This window comes from Podarcis filfolensis (genome assembly GCF_964270895.1).
Source record: "Podarcis filfolensis genome assembly, chromosome: 7".
Taxonomy (NCBI): domain Eukaryota; kingdom Metazoa; phylum Chordata; class Lepidosauria; order Squamata; family Lacertidae; genus Podarcis; species Podarcis filfolensis.
Window position 1 is genome coordinate 37623695 of NC_139603.1, and position 23642 is coordinate 37647336.

The 23642-nt window shown below is 39.5% G+C and overlaps 1 protein-coding gene and 2 long non-coding RNA genes across 4 annotated transcripts in view; 2 read left to right on the forward strand and 1 right to left on the reverse strand.

The window, feature by feature from the left end:
- The window catches only part of ZNF407 (zinc finger protein 407), a 328959-nt gene that overhangs the window by 229971 nt on the left and 75346 nt on the right, over positions 1-23642 (reverse strand). The window lies entirely within an intron of this gene.
- LOC310766960 overlaps positions 1-23642 on the forward strand; it is a 175152-nt gene that overhangs the window by 40584 nt on the left and 110926 nt on the right. The window lies entirely within an intron of this gene.
- On the forward strand, positions 13447-14934 carry LOC310766985. The gene is made up of 2 exons (XR_014550562.1): positions 13447-13890; positions 14783-14934. It is a non-coding gene; the product is annotated as an uncharacterized lncRNA (long non-coding RNA).

Below are 23642 nucleotides of genomic sequence, written 5' to 3' on the forward strand. Positions count from 1 at the left end.
ATCCCAATAGCATGCACACTCATACGTGTGCAGCAGAATCAACACATTTTTAAAAACTGCTCCTCAATGAAAAATGGAGATATAACAGGGATAGTGGCTGACCAAGGGCAGCTAACAAAAAAAAAAAAATAGGGACTGTCTTTGATAAATATAGAGTTTAACTTTGAGCATATGGAAAACGGAGAACAGAATCTTTGTTTTTGAGAATTACTGTTTATTGGGTTCATACAAAACATTTCTATACCACCTAGGGATATAAGAGGATCCCAACAGAAATGGGTGAGGGAATTGCTGATCTTCACTTATTTGTCCCAGGCCCAGAAGAGAAATCAAATCAGAAAATATTATTGGTATTCGCTGTCGCTGTTGTTTTCAGTCCACAAATAATACTCAATTGATGAAATTTCCTACCACTCCCCATTTGCCTTGTGTTATCTTTGCACTGAAATTAATGGTGTGGAATAACGTAAATAATTCTCATTGTCAATCTATTTATATACCGCTTTTTTTCAAAATCTGTGCTCATAGCAGCTAACACAAAACTAATGTGATTATGTGAAATTCCACCACAGCAGACAGCGGAACTAATCATGCAGTTTTTGTCTGAAGCCGAACTGTATCCAAACAGAAACATCACTGCATGCATCTAAAACCTCTTTACAGACTGTGTTGCTCATAGACACACTGGGAAGAAAACCTTCTTCTTCTTCTTCTTGCTGTACAAAGAAATAATAATAAGCAGGGCTCTTAGGTGGGAGCCACTGCTGTTATAAGAGAACAAGGGAGGTATTCCTGGTGAGTTCCAGCACCTCTTTTTCTAGGAAAACAACACTGTTAATAACTTATCATACACCTGAAGGCCTATGAGTGAGTCCCACTGAAATCAGTGGGCTTTACTTTTGAGCAGGCATGAAGAGGATTGCAATGTCAGTGCACCTTCATTATCAAGAGTTGCAAGTGTTCATTTAAACCTCCCTTTTCTTCAGAATACATCCATGTTGGGAAAACTTTTGACACAATACATCATTGCTTCTCTAATCCTAAAGGGCATTTGTGGAATGGGCAGACAGAGGAACCCATTTATAATGGCTTAACGGACTAATAATTTTAGTCAAAGGTCAAAGTTGGCAATGGTCTCTGAAGAATAGTACAGCAGGAAGATCAAAGTAATAGTTAAAAATCATTACATATAATCAATGCCGAGCAAGCACACCATTAAAGGGCAAGGCAAAGAAACAGTCATTACCGACAAGAAAACAGAAAGTGGCAGCCAAGAGGACCTTAGATAAGAAACCTTGTAGCCCAAAGATACAAGGGGGATGCTAGTCTAATCAAGCTGAATATGCTCATTTAATCACTTCACACATCAAGATCTAGTGTGAATACAGTGTTAATAAGTATAATGTATTGTGCTATAGGGTTACTACACATTAATCGCAAGCCTAGTAAAAATAAGCATTTTGAGAAAGGCAAAACTAAGAATGAAACTAAAATACCAATAACACAATCCACAGAAAGTATTACACACACAACTTAAGAAGGCGCAACATCTCCAAAGATGACCAATGAATGTAACCTCATCTTTATCACTTGAAAAATAGATAGATGTTCTCTAGACTCTGGAAAACATCTAGTTATAAAACTGGTCTCTCTCTCTCTCTCTCTCTCTCTCTCTCTCTCTCTCTCATGTTTGGATCTTCAGAAGGTGCTTCCTTATTAGCCCATGTGGAATGCTATTAGACCCTCTATCACAATTGTGGCATTGTGACAGATTACTTTTCATCCCTAACATTATGTGGAGATGTAAATTGTCCTCAGCTTACACTCAGCAATTCAGTCATAGAATCATATAGCAAGGGAGCAATTTTATTTATTTATTTTAGCATTCATACCCCACCATTCTAACAAATATTCAAGGCAGTTTACAAGAAAACCAATTGTGGTGATAAATAATAATAATAATTTTAATAAAGATAGAAAACAGATTGCTACAGATCATGAAAGATGAAGCTTTTCTAACCTAGAAATGGAATAGTAACTTGTTGGTTCCTTAAGACAAAATGAAAGCGAAAGATCATCACAAAAACAGAATATTTTCTACATAGGAAGATGGTTTCTTTACTGGTACACCAGCAATCCTGTTTTGCTGTTCTTGGTAGTGCTCAATTTCAAATTCTCCTTCCACCTTTTTTATATTAACTCTGATTCTTTGCCTGTTTCCCATTTCACATTCCCAGACATAAAATTGCTCAAAATTAGCTCCTATTTGTAAGTAATAACAATAAACTAGAACAGGGATATTTGTTCTCTACGTGTGTGTGTGTGTGTGTGTGTGTGTGTGTGTGTGTGTGTAGATATATATAATCCCCCTGGGAAAAGGTCTTTGGTATGCATTCAAAAAAACATTTTGTCTAGGCAAGGAGATAACCAGGGATTCTGATCCATTGCTAGCATACTTTATTGCTACAGTTTTCAACTGGGGGAAAATAGAACAAACCAATACTAAACTGTTACTAGGGTCTGAATAGATCATTCATGTGAGGAATCTAGGAAGCTAAAGTAGCCAGGAGAGACAAAAGGTACTGAAGCTGTTACAACCAGGGTTAGCAATGGCTTTGAGAAAGACGGGGGGAAAGTACCTTTTTGGGGTGGGTGGGGAATCTCCACCAAAAAGGCTGATTTCATCTTGAAAATCAACCTGGGAGAATATATGACATCTTAGTGCAAGTATGTACTGGTTCTTAGACATCTGTCAAGTTGCTTCTGAGATAAAAACATCTGCCAGGTTCCTTCTGAGATAAAACTGGAGCCACATGTTGGGGGGGGGTGTAGAATATTATTTTGGAAGCAGTCATAATCTCCACCATTGGCCTTGGATCACCTAAATGATGTGGCAATTACTCCAGATTCCAAAAATGTTCTCCATAGTTAAGACCAAACAAGTTGCTCAACAAGTGACATTCAATTGTGGCCAAGGCCTGATTGAGCAAAGATGAATGTGGGCAGCCAGTTATCAGGGCTTAGATTATTGTAGTGAACTAGAACACATGTAGCTAGGTGGTCATCTGTATGATCAGCTCACTTGAAGTGGAGAATACTAACACTCCCCTGTTTCCCAAGACTTCTGATCAAGCTGGATTGGTAGTAAATTTCTTCCCACTAAATGAAAGATGATGTGTATGATTGGTGATCCTTGTTATGCTCAGCATAACTAAGCACTTGACTAATATTTATCAGTATCCATCTTTGAAACAGAAAAAAACTGTGGTGTCCACACATCAGTATCTGCCTTACATCAAACACAAACTAAAGTCAACTGACGCTCCAGTTGTGTGCAGGAGTCAGAGTGTATTTTAAAACAGAAGAAGAAATGGCATGGCTCACCTGCCTAACAGCATGTCATGTGGTTTTGAAGCCTACTCCGGTTGTCCAGGAATGATAGAAATGCACTCTGCACATTCTCAGATAACATTTATTTTTATTAATACCCACGTCTTAATGCAGTCCTATCCTTCTGTAGACATGTTTCATGGCTGAGCCTGGTGCACTGGCGGAGGAAGAAGGGAGCGGGCGGAGCGTACTGCCCCCGGCAGTGCAATCCCAGCAGGGTGCCATCGCGGCTGCCCCCTGCCCACGCTGGGCGCCATGCCCCTGAGGGTGGCGCACCCCCCCAGGACGCATGCCAACCACGCCCCCCACCTGCTCTCCGCCACACCCCCCCGGTGCCGGAGCATGAAGCTCCACCACTGGCCTGGTGATTCCTGGCACAGATTCAGCAGTGGCCTTAAGAGACCTTACACTTTCCCCATACAATTCCCAGCACCTGCTTAATTAAGTCTATTTTACCCGTAGAGTATTGAGTGTTCAGGTTCAAGGAGTGGTCAAAGATGGGCAGGAAGAAAGTCTGAAAGCAGCAAGGAATGGGTTGGTGGTGTCCCTTAGAAATGAGTTCTCCAGACTCATAGAGTACAGCAGATTTGGGAGCAAAGGCTGTAGAGCACAGGACTGACTTCTTACAAAAAAAAAATGATTCTAGGGATGACCAACAGCATGCGTAGGCAGACTAAGGCCCGGGGGCTGGATGCGGCCCAACTGCCTTCTCAATCCGGCCCGCAGATGGTCTGGGAATCAGCGTGTTTTTACATGAGCAGAATGTGTCCTTTTATTTAAAATGCATCTCTGGGTTATTTGTGGGGCATAGGAATTCGTTCATTGCCCCCCCTAAAAAAAAAAATATAGTCCAGCCCCCCACAAGGTCTGAGGGACAGTGGACCAGCCCCCTGCTGAAAAAGTTTGCTGACCCCTGAGCAACAGGCTTCCATATTTTTGTTCACCAATGCAACCTTCTTCTCAAACACAGAGTTCCAGAGGTGGGCGAGGATTATTCCAGCAGTTCTGTATGATATCAGCCAGTCCCCCACTCCACCGCAGCTCTGATGTTGGGACGAAAAAGGATTTGATTGGCTGTTAGTATCGCTGAGGCTCCTAGAGTGTCTTGGCTATGGAGCAGCCCCAAGAACAAGTGCCCTGCCCATCTTTCCTGCAGGGAAGTCTGCTGACCAGTTTCTTAGTCGCTGTGTTTTGAAAGTGGCTGTAGCCCTCAGGCTGTATGGGGCCAAACTAGGACCTTTCAGACACTATTTCTGGCTTGGCCAGACAAAAACTGTAGACTGCTAGGCAGTGGAATTAGTGCCCTAACTCAAATGATCAGAAGTGACCCCCTCAAACCTGCAACCCTTATGGTATAAGGAACAGGGATTGCTTCCTGAAGTACATTGTTTTTAGCTCCAGTCCTGCAGTATGTGACATAAACAACTAGGATCTAGCTGATATTGCAATGAATATGACATTTGTCATAAACTAATGACTTTTTTTAAAAAAAAAAAAAGTAGGATCAGGACTTTTTCAGAGAAATGCAAATACTGAAATAGATGACATGGAATTTTTCTTCCCTATATTGTTTTGGTGGAATGCCACATAAGCAACCAATTCACTCCCTTCAGTTCCAAAGCATGCAGCTTAACCTTACGAAAAGACACTTCAAAACACTGCTTGATAGCTGAGGAGATTGCATTCCTTCTTCCAGGTGCTGCAAATTATCCAATAAACATAAACTGATTTCCATAAGAAATGCTAGCCTCGTCATACAACCTTTGTGTATATTTTTAAAAGTCCTTGATTTTGAAATAGTTGAAAGTATTGTGTCAGAACAAAGTGAAAGAGGTATCATTAGCCTTCAAATCTGACAAATAAGAGAGACATAAACAAGTGTCAAAATAATTAAAATGGAATTGTTCACTTTTTAGAAGAAAAAAATGGATTGTACAAGAAATATTAAGCTAACAAAGCAAGAGCAAATATGAGAAAGAAAAAAATGACAGTTATCTGCAAAATTCATAAATGTGTCTTTTGTATAACTATAATGATCATATTTTATGCTGTCATTTTACATTTAATTGCTCACCCTGGTACTTTTCTTCATAGAAGCCATCAGTACCCCACAGAGCCAGATGCTGAATTGCAAAAAAACATACTGTGACCACAGACTTATAGGAAAGTAACTTTGCTGAGCTGTGGTGTATGACAAGTTAATTTTTGCAATTACACTTTCCCAAGAATAAATGAAACCGCAGGCCATTACTATTCTGTATCATTAAAAAGAGGAGGGGGGGAAGTCTCGATCATAATGCCCTCAAAATCAGTTTTCCATTATTTTGACATATGAAAGCAACTTTTCAAGCTGTTTTTCTGCAATATGACCTAGTAAAATAAGCACCACCTCGGCTGAAATGCATAAACATCTTGAGCTGTGAAAAGACAGGGAAAACTACAGTCTAGAGTTAATATGCAATGCCAAGCTATCACATGGCTAGGAAGAGATATGTTCAATGCTGCGTGAGAAGTATCTCACTCACAGCTATTTGCTCGACTACATTATATCCAATATAAAGTATTAAATAGATAAGGTTGTTCAGCTGTCATGCAGACTGGAACTATTCCCTGATCATTCATCTAGCCACAAGATGTAAAATGTACCAAAACCTAAACACCTGCAGTGTCCATCACTGTCAAATCCACTGGGCAATCAAACAGCAGGAGAGCACCTATCATTATGGAACATGGCCTGCACATTTTCTGTAGCTGTGCATACATCACATGAAATGAAACACTGAGCATTGTAGTTTAAAAACAACAACAACCATTAACACAACTTAGCACTATTTAGAGCATTTTCTCACATAAACTAGGGGAGGGAGGCTTTTCATTTACTTTACAGTTGGTTTCTCTTTCTGCTTCTAATAGAACAGTTTACCATACTAAAAACACATCTAAAAAAACTCATAGCCTTCTTCCCTTTCATGGAAGCCCAAAGGGCAAGGTTCACACATGCAACGAAGCACTAAATCCTGTCCACATGCTTCTGCTTTGGCAAATCTCAGTAGTGTTTCTGGCTGGTACGGAACAATCCAGAAGGCTATTCCAAGGGGTGAATGAGGGGCTGCTGTTTCGCATGAAAAGCAGTCCAAAGGTTATAAATTCCATATACAAGCCTGGATAGCTCAGCTGGTTAGAGTGTAGGGTTCATAATGCCAAGGTTGCAGGTTTGATTCCTGCATGGGACAGCTGCATATTCCTGCATCCAGCTCCACAATCCTGGTACCCTACAGCTGACAATCAGTGCACTGGATGGAGCAAGGTGGCCCAGAAGCAATTTGCTGAATGACTTGAATGTGAAGATGGAAGATCAACCAGTGGGCTTTTTGATGAAGCATACAGAAGCTCCAAAGTAAATGGAATGTAACGCTGGAGCTTTTTAAATAATTAGGAAGATCTTAGGAATTGTCAGAAACCAGGTATCCCGGCCATATGCTGCCCTCTACTAAGACAAGTGAATATACAAAAAAATATGATTTCCCCTGCACTATCCCATTCAGCGCTCTTATATTATGCCAGGTAACAAATCACACAGAAATCTTAAATATGCAGGATTCCTTTAACTTCTCCATCAAAACCAAAGCTTGCTATTTTTGACAAGTTTGCATTTGTTGTAATTAGAGTAATAATAAAGAATCTGTTCACATAGCATTGCACATACTAATAACACTGAATAAAGTGGTCCAAGTTTAAAACTTGGTGACAACATTTAGATATTTAAATATCTAGAATACATATTGAAAACAACAGTACCCACTACCAATTGTCTGGAAATACTTGCCACATTTTTTCCTTAGCTTGTTTTCAAACCTCAACAATATCCTTTGACACTGGGATAGTGATACTGGATTTCTGATTTGTTTTCTGAAACACAAATCTACAAAAAGATTCCTCTAATATATTATGCCTCACAATTGCTGCTAGAAAGTACGAGGAACTTGTAGGGGGAATACCCATGATGCTTGTTATAAGACAGGAGTATTACAAAAACCAATTATATCTTTTCATTCTCTTTTGCTTAATTAAAGCAAAAAGCATCACTATCTTTCTCAGCAGTAATCATGTGGAAGCTGTATAGCACAGATACAGTAATTAACTTAACCTTATCACTTAACTGTATTGGGTCATTCAAGTGAGGCACAGTATCAGAGCTCAGAATCAATGCTGTAATGCTAACATCTGAAGTAGTTCAGAGATTGAATAATGCCATCTGTGAATGGACAGTCTTTGTTCCTGCTTAGCTATGCTGAATAAATGTTCCTGCTCATAACTTTAATATGTCAGCTTAACCATTTAATCATTGTATATTAATACATTATCAATATTGGGAACATGTAAGTACGAAATTACTTGTCAAAGGAATCAGATATTAGCGATTTTTGTGCATAACTGTAATACACTAGGGGTTTTGTCTTAATTATACACTTACACAACAGAATGTGTGTGTGTGTGTGCGTGTGCACGTGTGCAAGCCCGCACTATGACTGGGTTTTAGAGTGGCAACCAATACTAAACAATTATTTTATATTTTTCTAAACCCTTTACAAATATTCAGCACGTTTACATTCTGTTTGGTATATCAGAGCAAAGACAGCCAGCCGTCTGCAAATCTAAACACACACACAAACTACTTCTCTCTCTCATTTCTGAATCATGGAGTATTTGTGGTGTACATTGGCACTCAAATCTTTAAAATATTTACATAGAATTATTGCAATGGCCCTTCTTCCCCAGTAACTATGTTTAAGATTGTAGCCTCGGTGTAATTAAACATTCTGCTCCGTTTCTATTGTTAATTGCTCTAGTTAATATGATGCTAAATATTGCAGAGGGCACAGCAGTCTTGATTTCAAATTATTTGCATTTATAGCCTAGGAGTTGTTTCCACCTTGTCATAAAATCCTTTTAGCTCATTTAATACTTTGGTGATATAATTAAAAAAAAAAAAAATCTCTTGCCAGAGACAGTATTCTGAGGTCCTTCACTTTCACCAAGTCAGACACTAAATCATAAGGGACGATAATCAGCAAATTCTCTCCGACAGGCCCTAAGCCTGCTGAGGTAATGCAGCTGACAAACTTTGATGCGCCATGCCCGTGCACATTATGTTCATGTAGTGTGTACATCTGGGCACCCTTTATGGCGATGCAGCAAACAGCCAATCATTTATTCCACTCTAATTAGCACACATGTAAATCCTCACCAATCAAGCCACTCACAGGGTTACTGTTGTGGCAGCCATACAGCAAAGCTGGCAGGACATGTGAAGAAAGTACAAGATGCAACTATTGGGTTTGATTTGAACCTGCCGTCACACCACGGCAGGTCCCCCCAGTCCTGACTGTAACCAGCTCTCCCCTTCAAAAGCCATCACAGAAGTACAGCGGAAAAAGGTCATCAGGCAGACGATGATTGGCCAAGATGCTTTGATTCTTTACAAGCTTTGGGAGTGCACCTGAAGCGACAGCCCTCTCTTATCGCTAACAGCACAGTAGCTGTCGCAAGCAAAAGTCAAGCATAGCTTTCAAACATGCTGCACAGCATGAAATACATGTTAACTTAAAAGAAGCACTGTCCACTTCAGTACTGTAAACCTTTGCATTTTACTAGGAAATTCTCCACAAGACATCAGTGTCTTTTTTTATCTTTTTTTTCTTACAGAACCGACATCGCCTGCAGAAAATCATCAGCCAGTACCTGCAAGCAAAGATTTTCAATGCAAGAAACCAGTTTCCTTTACAGGAAGCAATAGCATACTGCTCTTTTTTTCACAGTCTCATATCCACAGTATAATCACGTTAAGAATAGATATATTTTTAGAGTTCTTATTGCTCCTTTCCTGCATTTAATTAAAAAAAAAAAATTACAGAACGAAATCCCATTAATCATATTTGGAAGATTATTTTCCAAAAAATAAAGAACAATAAGACTATTATTGTCTTTATAAATGTATTTCAGTGTTTGCACATTGAGCGCATCATAGCCTTTGAGAGCAGCAAAACATAATATTGCACTTTAGAACCAGACTGATAGAGCTACATCTACAGGTGAATAGAAGGGTAGAAGAATGAATTCTCTGTGTTAGAAACTTTTTTTACTTCTGTTCTCATTAATCTTCATTCACATGCAAGTAAACATGTTTGTGAACTGATTTGTTATATCACATAAATTAATGAAGCAATTAGCTTCAAACGGTTTGGCACCGGTTCATATTTCAAAGGATTTTTGGATAAAGTAACCCTAAATTCAATTATTTCTATAAAATTAGATTTAAGATAAAAGCTCAAGAGATAGAAAGAAGGGTGGTCTGCCGCTACTTGTGAAAGACATAAAATTAAATCCAAAACAGAAGTCCCATTAGGCATAAATTTAGATTTTCAGTAGAATTTGAAGAGAGAGAAAATAATACCTAATTATTTTGATTATTGTGATAGAATACAAGAATATATTGAACCATCACCAAAAGTCAGCTCAAGCAAAAATATTTTGCAGCGATACAAAAGATGTTCTGGGTGGAATTCAGTTGGTATCCTTGAGTTCACAGAAGAACGTTTGATCAAGAAGAGGCGACCACTAATGGAAGGAGAAGGGGTTGTTTTTGCTGCCCCCCCTGGCCTACTGGCACTTCTCCAGTCAACTCCAGGGAATTGGGAGATCCTACAGAACACTGTTGAAAGTAGCATGGGGGCTGCAAAAGGAAAGGGGAAATCACAAAACTGCTTCCCCTTATCTCCCATTGTTAGAAACCTCTACTGGTTCAACAGCCTTTCATGAACGCAAGACCATCTACTGAATTTTACCCTCAAACTTCAGGGAAAAGTCTTTTGTTTTGAATCTTAGAGAAGAATGCAGTCTCCTTTGTTTCTCCCCCCCCCCCCTTAAACTGATAAGGGTTTTAACCCTTAATCCAAAGCCAGCGCACTGAATTCTACCTAGAAACCAAACAGGGATGCTAAAGCACTGGTTTAAAGGGCTGACATCAAACCATGAAATGTTGGGGCGGGGGGGAGGTTACATCCAGAATTAGGGAGACAGACTGACAGAAGGAGAAAATCAGTGGAATTAAGGGGACATCTTGTACAAGTGGAGGGGCCATTCTGCATGGCGCAAAAGGGAAAATATCATGGAAAGCAGAACCGCCTGGAAACTTTCTCACAGAAGTAGCCAGCCACCTATTCCCACCCTCTGTGACCCCTGTCAGAAATGACAGGAACCACCGGAAAGGGATGCAATAAACTCTGATCAGGTCTCACAAGCAACAGCGGCTCATAATCAGCAATATCAAAAGGATATCAAAAGGATCAATAGGGTGCCTGCTGCTATTGATCTCCAGGCACCTCATGATAACTAAGGTTATGTATGTGCATTCTCTAATGTCATGAATGGCAGCTGGATACGTGTCTAGCTTTCAGGGGACACAGAGCAACCACCCACACAACTCCCTGCCCCTGAACAGATAACCAGCTGCAGGGAGGGTCAATATTGAGGTTCGGTCCTTTGATCGGGGACTGAACAACCACACATTTGATCCTATGCGCCATTCTGTTCTTCCTCAGAGATGCAGCATGCTTCGCTAGTGTGGCCTATTAAATCTACGAAGAGTCTCAGCACAATTCACAAAGTTGCTCAAATACAAACACACCTTTAGCAGGTGACAGCAGCAACAACGACAACAACAAAAAGGAATTCAGCAACTTACATTAATTTAATAGGGTGGATCAGTGGAGAAGCTCTGCAGTCTGAAACTCTTAACGCAGCACTCAAGTTAGCATTCTACAAACGAGATGGAATAACAGCAATCTGGTCTCAGGGCCTGTCGTTCTTGAGAGTTTATTGCAAACTACAGCATATTGGATGTTTTTAGGAGCTCATCAGTGTTAACCTAAAAATTACACCGTAATAGTTTTGAGTTAAAACCAGTAATTTTAATTAAAATGCAACTTGGAGGCCTTTCTGAAAAAGCGAGGTGGGGGATCTGGAGGAAGAAATGTGGCCATCGTCCACATCCCTGTTGCTCGTGTTCGTGTTGCTGCCTGCAGGTAACTCCTTGTGAGGGCCCTCGGTTGAATAGGAGGGCGAGAGGATGATATGACAACCCTTTCTTGTTTCTGATACCATATTGCATAGGTTGTTCCCAAGAGGGGGGCGGGCAGGGCAAAGGCATTATAATAATGACCACCACAACCACCATCTTGGCTGTGAGTTCTGGAAGACCTGCTCCGTGCCTTGCTGACCTTTTCCTACATGGCCCAGGAGGGCGGGACCCTAACTGACTCCAGTTACAAAAGCTGAGGCTGCTGGAAAAAACAGAGACCATTCTTGGCTGTGAGACCTGTTCGCTTACCTAGCCTGGGAGAGTTGTGCACTGACTCAATGACGGTCTCATTCACTTTGGCCATAAAAGCTGAGGCTGATGAACAGAATCTTGTGCTGGGGTATTGTTTAAGCAGGTTTGTTTGGAGGGTGGTTGTTGCTATTACTGATATTAATCTTTTTGTATCTTTATTTTGGATGTTATGATATATTTGGAAATTGTTTCAATTTGATTGTGTACTTTCTGGTGTTTTATTTATTGTTTACTTTTGCTACATGGTTTATTATATGGTTTATTTTTATGGTTTATTTTTAACATGATCTGAGCATGGTTTGAACTTAGGAAAGGTGGCATAGAAATAACATGACTGATCGACTGACTGATTGGTTTATCATATTTTCCCTACTTGTTCCCATGTTTTCTTGTTTTGTTCTCTGGTGAAAAGCCCAGCACTTAGGCATCATCATCACCACAACCGCATTCTTGCCTAATTGTTCCCAAGCTGCTAGGGGGTGGGGAAGTATTATCAACTTTATTATCATAGTCATAATTATTATCACATTTCTCCTGACTGTTTCCAAGCTTGGGGTTTTTTTTGGGGGGGGGTCCATTTCAAAGGCATAATTATTAGCACCTTTTCCTCCTGCTTGGCCCACAGCAAGAATTTTTTTGAAGTTGCTTTCAGAGAGTGGAGGTACAAAGGCAGAAACATTATTATTATTTCCTCATACATCCCTAATTTTGACATAGTCACGTTTACTTAGGTGAACAAATAGGGCTCCCAAATCATAAATCCGAGCCAATGCATTCAACTTGAATCCAAACCAATGGATTTAAGTTACAAGAAAGCAGATTCTGAATAAATATCAGGAAGAACTTTCTGACAGTAAGCACTTCCTTGTACTTCCCTTCCTTGGAGGTTTTTAACCAGAGGTTGGATGGCCATCTGTCACGGATGCTTTAACTGAGATTCCTGCATTGCAGGGGGTTGGACTAGATGACCCTTGGGATCCCTTCCAACACTACAATTCTCTGATTCTTATGAAATGCGCCACAACTCACTGCTGGGGCAACATGCCTGAGAACATGCCACCTGACATCACTGCTGTTGTAACGACCCAAAGCAGGCTTCTTCATTTTGGTAAGAGGCAAAGGGATCTTGCCATATAAAGAAGCTCCATTGATTATTCAGTAAAATGTGACAAACTTCTGAAAACCCATCACATTATTATTGGTCTATCAATGCTGTTCTCATGTTTTCTGTATATCTTTGTTTTAATTTGCAAGAGATTTTTTTTAATTTAGGCCTGCTAAAATTATTAGTGAAAAAATAGCTTGCTGTTTACTATTTAAGTAAAAGGATATGATTTATTAGATATAATCTAGAAATAAGTTCTTTATTTTGCATGTAATAGTTCAAATCAGAGCCCCTTAAAAATCATTTTGTTAATTTTTCATTGCACAGCAATTGTTGGAAATCTTACTTTTCTGGTTACAAGAAGGGAATCATCTATGAAAAGTAACTTCTGGAAAGTGCTACATACAAATCTGTGAAATATTTATCCATGTAATATGGGCAGATATTATACAAAGACAACACACACACACCAATATTGATGACATCATCACCAAACCAAACCGCTTTATTGCCCCATTAGAAACGACAGAAAAAAGAATTTTTATTATCAGTGCCCTCATGGAAGCTGACCGTCATTTCAGGGTGTTCCATTGTCAGCAGTCTGAAAGGGCAATACAACCCAGGGTCAACACAATTGCCCCGCAGCCTTTAAAAGACTGACCTGCTTGTCGCATTTAAGTCAGAGGAGATTATTCTAGCAGTATATACAGGACTACTGAGGCCAAACATTTGAAATACAGACCTAGCCACCTTATTACAAAAAAGGACACTAAAGGAATTTGAGAAGGAACATCAGAGAACAGCCAGAGTGATAGAAGACTCTAGAAACTTAGGAAGTCCAAAAGGTTAAAGAAACTATGGCAGAGGTGAAGTCCTTGGAAAAGGAGGAAATTAAAGAGAGACCTAACTGCAATATACAAAATTATAAAGGGAATTGAAAGGACAGCATGTGAAATGGTGGACAAGTTAGCAACTCAGATAATAGGAACAGGCCCTCCCTAAGGTAAGAAAGGGCAAAAGGAGAAGAGAAGAAAATTACACAAGGGACAATAAATATGAGAAATTTTGAGGAACAAAATTCAAAACAATAAATTGTGATTATACATTGGACAAATAGATATAATAGCAGTCATTAGCCACGGTCTACCAATTGTTACTTGCTGTATCAACTCTAAATAATGGTGTTTAAAATATTTATGATATAACCTGATTTTTCTGAAGTCAAACTGAAAACTGGGTCTAGCCTATAAAGCCATCAGTGGCTTAGGACCAAGTTATTCAACAGGCTGTTTGATCCCGTATAGCAGTGTTTCTCATGTGCCATTTTCAGGTGGACCTCATTGCCACAGCCTGCATATTTTTATTATTGTTTTAGAAATTGTTGGTTAGTGATATGGACTTACAGTTTTGTTGCATGCCCCTTGGGTGTACTGAGTAGCAGCGTAGGATACAAATAAATATTATATTGTTATAAACAGAGTGTTCTTCTTTGTCTGAACAAGTGCAAAAGCACTTAAAATGGAGTAACGTGGACTAGTCCAGTTCTGTAAACATTGAAGATTACAGAAAATGAAGAGCTTCCATTTTATACACAAATCATGTATTTTCCTACAGCAAATGCATTCACTTATGAAACCTAGGGCCCAGGATAATTTTAACAGCAGTCTTACGATGAAACCATCATTTATTGTACAGCTCTGATATGGGGCCAGTCATGATACAAATCTGACTTCCAGGCTACCCTTGTGGTTTTCTCTTCAGTTTCTAATTGCTGGAAAAGATAGCTCACCTCCATGATTTTGAATTTATTTTGGAGTTTCATTATTGCCTTGGTTTCTGAATATCATGTCAACTGACACTGAGATAATAGATTTCTCTCTTTTCTTCTCATTTAGGGATTACAAACCAGGGCAAACCACAACAAACAGCAGAGCAGGTAAAAAGTCCATGCTCCAGCCTTTCCTCATTCTTTACAGTCTGAAACAGCGGCACAGGTGAAGCATTTGGAAATGTACAAATGACAAATTAAATACATTTGCCTTCATAATTGGTACCACTAATTTTCATAATAATGTTCAGGAAATGACGTTCTTACCATGCATTTTACATTACTGCAAACACTCATTTCTCAAGCAGCGAGAGGGGGGGGGGGGAGAAACAGACAGACAACCCACACCACTCTTTTCAGTCAACTGCTCATCTGATTTCAGTGTATACTATGGGTTTCCCTTATATACAGTGCCTGTAGGCACTATTCTTAACACACTGTTATTTTTTACACCCCCACATGGTGTTAATGAGTTGCCAGCTGCCTGTTGTGACATAACAAGAAACCATGAACCCAATGTCTTCCTTATCCTTTGCTGGTTAGGCTTTCTGTTGTGGCATAGAAGTGTCAGATGGTATGATCAGAAGTAAATAGTCATGACAGACAAGAGGAAAGGAACTGACAGTTGAAGATGCTGATACCCATTATGCCTCCACAACTACCACCTCCTGGGGAGACTGTTGAAGGCTTTGAAATGTTACACTGTACTCTGGGCTAACATGGATCTTTCACAAATAATATATTTACTCCAGGAGAACCTGGTATGCCACCTAAACAGCTGGCTTAGTGCCATTCAAGCACATAGAACATTAGGCATATCCAGTAAGTCTCTCTTTTTCACTCACCTTATATTCTAATTCAAACTGCTTAGCAGTGGTTCAGAAATGAAGAGACCCATTGCTGCATCCTGTATCTTACCATTGAAGAGCGTATAACAGCCCCCAATCAAGAGGACCTCATAAACAGAGTTTGCAAAGTGGTGTTCATCTTATGACACGGGTTAGAATCAGGATCAAAGCATTCCAATGCTTTGTGGTTTCTTATTTTGTTATCAGCTGTACTCAAGTTTACTTGAAACAAAGGAACTGTGTAGTTTGAGATTTTTCTACCACAGACACTGGGAAAATAGGCTCCTGCCCAGATTTTATGAAATTTTGCCCAGTTTCCATGGGAAGAATATTGATTACATTTTTATTCAAATTCAAAAAATTAATAGGTAATTTCTAGATTTCCTGGAATATGTTCAGCTGTTGCTAGGGTATTTTTAAAAAGAAAGAAAAATTGTGGGGGAATTTCCCTCTAGCCCTCATGATTTCCGCGCAGGTGAGCTCTAAGTTTACCTACCAGTAAACTGTAATTTCTGTTTACAGCTTCTTTTTTCAAAATGAAGGTATGGCTCCCTTTGTACCCCTGGCCATCTGACCTACCCTGTGCCCCTTCTGAATAAACTCACATCCTTCCACCCCTCAAGTGCCCTCTTCATACTGTCCTCCCCAAAGCATATTGTTCAGAGCACCATGTAGACAAGAGGCACACTAAAATAAAGGACTAGAATGCCAACTGAAAACAATGGGACCTTATCGGAGGGCCCACAGTAAATAATGGAGCTGTGAATGTCGACTGAGATGACAGGACTCCTCTGAAATAAAAGCAATCTTGAATGTTAAACGTGATGAAAACTTGATAATAGATTAATTGTCCACTCAAATAACTTTCTATCTTGGAATAGGAAATAGACAGAAAAGATTCTGGAAAAATTCCTTATACCTATGCTTTTGTATTGCTTCTGATGCTAGAGGGGTTGGAAAGGGATGGGGCAGGGGGGAATTTAATCATGTCTTCTGTATAAAATGGTAAAGGTAAAGGACCCCTGACAGTTAAGTCCATTTGCAGACGACTCTGGGGTTGTGGCGTTCATCTCGCCAGCACCGAGGGAGCCGGTGTTTGTCCGCAGACAGTTTTTCCAGGTCATGTGGCCAGCATGACGCTTCGGGCACAATGGAACACCAAAACCAGAGAAGCACAGAAACACCATTTACCTTCCCACTGGAGCGGTATCTATTTATCTACTTGTACTTTTTGACATGTTTTTGAACTGCTAGGTTGCCAGGAGCTGGGACCGAGCAACAGCAGCTCACCCCGTCGTGAGAGGCTCAGTGGTTTAGACCACAGTGCCACCCGTGTCCCTATTGTCTTCTGTATACAAGAGAGTATACTGCAGTTCAAGTGGAAGAGGACAGTTAGGTTTTTTGCATCTACTCTGGGGTTCCTTGTATACTTTATGCATTCCCAGAATCCTTTGGAAAGCCCCCTTTTTCTTACTGATGTTGCAGCCCTGAAGATTGTACTGGAATGCAAGAGGAAACCAGAATACAAGCAAGCACCTCAGCATACTCTTCCTATATGTGAAAGACAGGAGGGTCAAGGTTTTAGCAGGAGCTGTGAGAGTAGTCAAGCAGCCTAAGAGACTCTGGGGAAATGTTTTTGCAGGAGGCCAAATGCTAAAGAAATGCAACAGGCTGCTGCAAAATGTGGTAAATTAGGAAGGTTTTTTTGCCAAGCTCCCTTCAGCTGGTATCATTGTGATTAGTGAAAAAGAGAAAGGGGCAATACTGAAACAAAGCAGAGAATACAAGAATACAATAAAATACAAGGACAAATCACTCTCCTCAGACAATAATTAGATTCACGGCTTCAGAATAATGGCAAACTGACCAGCTTGGCTGTGCAAAAAGAGGTATCCAGTGAAAAGAGAGTGAATCATTGTCAAGACATAAGGCTTGATGTGAGCTTTACTTCTTTTTAATTCTGCAACTGAAATAATTTGTATGTTGCCCATAAACAGTGGTAATAATACAGCAAAAGGAGTATTCAGAAAATGGAATTGTTCTAACTGCTAAAAGTGTAAGAACTGAATGGAGAAAATCATTATATGCAAGTGCTAAATTTCTTTAATCATATTTAATATTAAACTACAGTTGTCATAGTATGCATGCATTATGTAAATTGTATTTTATGAAAGTTTAAAAGTGCTTTTTTGCATGGTTAAAAGTGCCCTTTTGAGTTCATTACGCACCAGTGAAAATCCCTTTTAAAAAGCACTGGATTTTTCCTATATTACCATTTTTATTCAAATTCAAATTAATAATAAATAGTCTCTAGATTTCATGAAACATGTCCAGTTCTTCCCTTTTTTTGTTTGTTGAATGCTAATAAAATAAAAATAGAGCTTCAACCGTGGCTTGTTCCACACCTTTTGAAGTAATTTGTTAACTACTAGCATCACTTTTTCTCTAAAATGTTATTTACTTTTCTACACAGAAAAATAAGTCATCTACTATTTTTGCCAATCACACTTTTTGGTTAAAACAACTGAAAAACATGCATTTAGTTACATTTCAAAAAAGTTTAAGTCCAGTCAAAGGTGACTATGGGGTGCGGCGCTCATCTCACTTCAGGCCAAGGGAGCCAGCATTTGTCCACAGACAGCTTTCTGGGTCTTGTGGTCAGCATGACTAAACCGCTTCTGGTGCAGTGGGACATTGTGACGAGTGCCAGAGCGCACAGAAACACCATTTACCTTCCTGCCACAGTGGTACCTATTTATCTACTTGCACTGGCGTGCTTTCAAATTGCTAGGTTGGTAGAAGCTGGGATAGAGCAACCAAGGCTCACCCTGTCGCACGAATTCGAACTGCCGACCTTCCCATAGGCAAGTCCCAAGAGGCTCAGTGTACCTCAAGGTAAACTTTTTCCTCTTCTTCACTAAGATGTACAAGATGTACCAGCATCTTGGAGCACTCTATTCATGAGCTAAGCAGCTGATCTGAGTTATGCTGCACAATGCCCATCTACCAACTGCACATATTATTTGAAATGTCAGCACATCATACTTGTCTTTTCTGATAGATTTAATATCTCAATCATCACTTGAAATTATTGAAATGTGCCTGATAAATTCACTGCCCATCCTTAATCTATCTGTTTCGTCAAGAAAGCAGCAATAAGAGTCTTCATTGTGATCAGTCTGTGTTGGATCTAGAGTTGTGGTCAGAGAAGAGAAAAGGGAGTGAGTCTATTTTGCCTATTCCTCCTTCTGTCCTTTCTTTGTGGATAACTGTTCTACGGCACTAGACATAAGGAGAAATAAGCAAAGATCAACTCCTTTCCTCAAGTGGAGAGCCTCTGCAGGATCTCATTGCCTTCTGTGAATGGAAGGAGCCCTTCCCTTCACAGAATGGCGAATCTGGATCCAACCCTTTTGAGTCTGGGCATAGAACACTGAATTGAAGTGTCACATTTCTTTAATCCAGTGGCAAACATTATCTGCTAGACTAAGTGGCCAAAACAATCCCAAAACAAGGCTGTAGGCTTAATTTAGTTGCTCAAACATCAAGTTTCGGAAGCATTTCTACTTGAGCATAAGAAGAAATGGCCAACAGGATACAGAGGTAGCTAGAATACCGCCTTCTAATATCCCCTTAGGCTAATCAGATTTGAAAATCCACCACCAGAAGCTCAATACTTAGTACACTATATTTGCAGAGGAGCTTCAAGATGGATGTACAATTTAATAGTGCCCCTTTGATGATCCCTAGAAAACTCATGAATATATAAATTCATTGCTCGGAATCTCTGTATCTGCAATTAGTGAGCTCCTATATCAGCAAGTATAGAAATCTCTGTTTGAGAGAATTAGAGCAGTAAGTTAAATTACAACTTTTGTCAATGAGCCCATTCTTAGTCTATTGATTTGTGCTAGGTGACATGATGACCTGATCTGAACCACACACACACAAATGTGATGTTTCTTTAATTGAAAACCAATTGGATCTTTATTCCCCACCCCACTCCATTTCTTTCTTTCTTTCTTTTTCTTTCTTTCTTTTTCTTTCTTTCTTTTCAAAAAGATTCATTTTTATTACCCATGTTTTAAATCTTTGATGCGTTTAGTAAACATTGCAAATCTTAAATCACTGATTTATATCTTAATTCAGATATACAAAGGAGCTTTAGGATGAAGGATTTCCAAGAACAGCGTGCAATGGAGTTTAAAATAAATAAAAAATAAAAAACGTCCAAAAATGTTAGCACTTCTCTTGCATATATTGTAGTGCACTAATTGTTGGTTTTCATAATGTAGCTCATTAGTTTTGCATAATTTAAGTTTTAATTCATCGTTTAATTTTTAATTAAGGAGGCTTTCAAGATGAGCTTTCTGCTCAGATTTTAGTCACTTGCTAAATATGTTTGTGTAAAAAGGCTTAGGCAAGACATTGCCATTGTAGCCAATATTTCTCTGTGATATCCACTATGAAGAAAATCATTTTAGTATACATTTGGAAAATAATAACTGCAATTTCAACATTGCATGTAGCATTTTTAATAATTAAAATGTGAGGAAAATACTCAAAACACTGTAGAAAAGATTCTCAGGTAAGAAAAGCAATGTAACTCGTTTATGGATGGTGGCGTCACTTTCCGGTCACAATATCGTGGAATGATATTACTTGCATGTAAGTAGCTGAGGCTTGCGGCCCGAAGGTTTCACCGTATCATCTGGTTAACATACACACATTTGCTTGCTATATCTCACTGAACTTGTGTTGACCTTATCAGCGCAGGTTCACAGCCTAAATTATCGGATCTATTTCCATTACAGAACGTACAGTAGATTATGCAATTCTAAAAAAAAATAAAAAATGGCAGGAGCAAGATAGCAAATGCAATAAGATAACATGGCCTGCAAATGATAAAAAAGCCAGTTTTTTTAAGATGAAGTATGATAAACCTAAGAATACAATACCATCATATTTGGATGTCTAAAGTCCTATTCCACTTTTCCTCACAGGAAGGGGCAACACAAGTAAAAAGGGTCTATAGTTCTTCCCCACATGAAATGGCTTCCCACATGAAATACTATTGTGGCAATTAGAGACCTGTAGCTAATCTTGCACCAAAGAGTTGCCCCATTGTATCAGGAGACATTCTGGCCTTAAGGCACCAGGAACGGCCTTATTCCTTATCTTGTTCACCACATACCGAAGTGTACGCATAATATGATAGTAGGAGTGTCCTTCAATTTGTACATGAGCAGAATTATAAACACAAACAAATCAATATGTTTCGGATTTAACTGAGGAAAATTATTTATTTATATCAGAATTTAAAAACCACTCTGCATTCAAAAAATATGTGAGTGGTGCGTAGAAATAGGATATACTACAAGGCCGAGGTGGATGTAGGCAGTGGAACCCTGTGAGGGTGGGACTCTTACAGGTGAGGCGCCACACCCACCACTGCCAGATAAATGGGGAGAAGCGGCAGCCACTTCCGCTAACCTCTTGCAAGATCTCACCGCTGCCACTGCTCCCCCCTTGTCTCATGGTGGGGGGAGCACCCCACCTGCTCCCTGCAACTGTTGCTGCCACCACCAGAGAAGCAGGGAGAAGTGGTGGCAGCTTCCGACGAGATCTTGTGGACCTCTTGCGAGATCTCGCCGGAAGCTACAGCCACACAACTCCAGTAAGCGAGGCGAAGGCGGGGAAGCACCTTCCTGTTTCATCTCAGGCTGTGAAACAGGCCAGGCCGTCTCTATATAAAACATAATACAAATAACGACACAGTGTTAAAACATGAAAACCACCAGGAATTACAAACTGCAGGAATAAAAAAGCCTAATTTGGGAAGGCTTGGGAGAAGATCTTTAAGCAAATGTCAAAAAGGAAACAACTGGAACCTGCCTCCCTTCTAAAGGAAAAGAATTTTTGGGAACTGGCCTATTTTGCCACAGGGGTATATAGCATTATCATCAGATCTTCCTCCACAGAATTAAGTGACCAAAACTGTTTATCAGATACCTACCTGATGCTATTGGTACTCAATGTGATATAATGGGATAAAATTAAATTTATTAAAATGGCAATCTTTTTTCCTCATAGTACAATGGAAATGAACCAAGTTTACTGTAACAAAACGGGCCAGTTCAAAAGCTACTAATGGGTTTCATGCTACATGCCTTGTCTTCTCCACAAGTGCACCAAGAGTTGGATTCTTCATGGATTCTGTCAGAGGTTTCTGAAGACTATCACCAATCACTCCCTTGGTAGGACAATTATGTTCATAGTTCAAAGCAGGCACTCATGGCATAGCCTTCTTACAGAGTGTTTTAGTTAATTTTGTCTTACTGATCTACCAGATGTTTTAGCACATCATCTTCAAGAGACTGAAACCATTTTTGAAAGTGCACCTAAGCAAGAATAGCCACTGAAGTGGAAGTGTTATACTGTGAAATCCAAGAAAAGGTAATAAGCACCTCTCATTTTAAAAGGAGTAAAATATTATCCGTATGCAACAATGTAAAATTTGACTAATTGGGTCAATAAGTCTATGTGAGTAGCCTGTTTGTTGTCATATGGATGTAAATAAACAATTGTTTTTAATTATTGTAGTATATCAGAAATCAGGATTGCGCTCACATGGCATGGTAATAGTCCATGATGCAATTTATCACCTAACATACAGTTTTTAGGGAAGCATCAAATAAGTGGGAACGAAGAGAAACAGCAAATTTAACATCCATTTTGCTGATGACTGATATTCACAAAAGTGGTATGGAACAGATAAAAGATTTCCTTTTTATTTTTTCCTTTCCTTCACCAACACCAGAATTTATTTATTAGTTAGAGAATTGCCTGAGGAATAAATAAGCGTTGTTCTGGACCAGTAACCTGGCAGTGGTGCAAATGATTAATATGTAGTTAGCTTAGATGAACAAGGTGATATATTTATAGTAAGAGCAGTGCTGTTCCATTACTCAATATTGAATATTCATTTTAAAGCCAAATTTGTCAGAGGTTTAACTAATAGCATTGCCAAGACCCCCCGTTTATTTCCAGAAGGACAGTTTTAGGAGATCAACGGAAGACATCTGTGGAACAAGCCAAATTGAAGAAATCTATATGTCTGAATCAATACACTGTGAATGCTTATCAAAAGATTGAATATTGTTATAGTGGATTTGGTTTCAAGTGTTTCAAAAGTACAAGAAAGTTCCTTGAAATTCATTAGCACCTCTTGCTTATTTTTAAATAGCAGGACTGGCAGGGTGGGGAGAGGTGTCAAAGGTTTAAGACAATCCCCACTCAGATGGCAAATTTAGATTTTAAAAAATTATCCTCTCAATCTGTTACCGATTTAAAATCTTTCAGCAGATGAGTGTGTAAGTAAAGGAGGACTGGAAAAACCAGCCAGGTTTTACGTATTTAAAACCACCACAGCTTTCTTTGTCCCTCTAAGCAGATCTGTCCCTCCCAAAGAACCCAAAAAATTGGTGGTGGCAGCAATGGAAAAACAACAACCCCAGTTTGTGCTCGTGAGATGCTATTTCATCTTTTTTGTGGACTTTCAATGTGCACTAATAAGAAAAACCACCCAAACCTGCCTCCCTATCACGCTTCCCCCCTTCCCATTGCAGCTGCGCAGCTCGGAAAACACTCCTTGCAATGCAGACACTTCCTCTTGCAGTCTCCACATGCCTCAGGTCTGGAGTAGCAACAATTAGAAACTTGACGCTGCTATGTAAAACCCAAGGTGTGCAAGATCATAGGCTAACTCTTTTGGCCAGCCAGGATGGCCCCTTTGCACAAGGTCATCCAGGTTCCCAGAGCACAATATCAGAGAGGCTTCTATCCAGGCCAAGCCCATTGCACTGGGTTTCTAATGAATCAACGGAATTTAACTTGGACTAACTTCTAATAATGTCAATAGGACCAACGTTCAACCAACTTAACGGCAAAACTACTACATGGAACATTAAACGCTCTGTTGGATCTATATGAAGGTTATCAAAAATGCAAATTACACAGGGGAACTTATAACAGAGCAGATGAGATATAGAGATGGAATTTAACCCTTTCCTCCCTTGC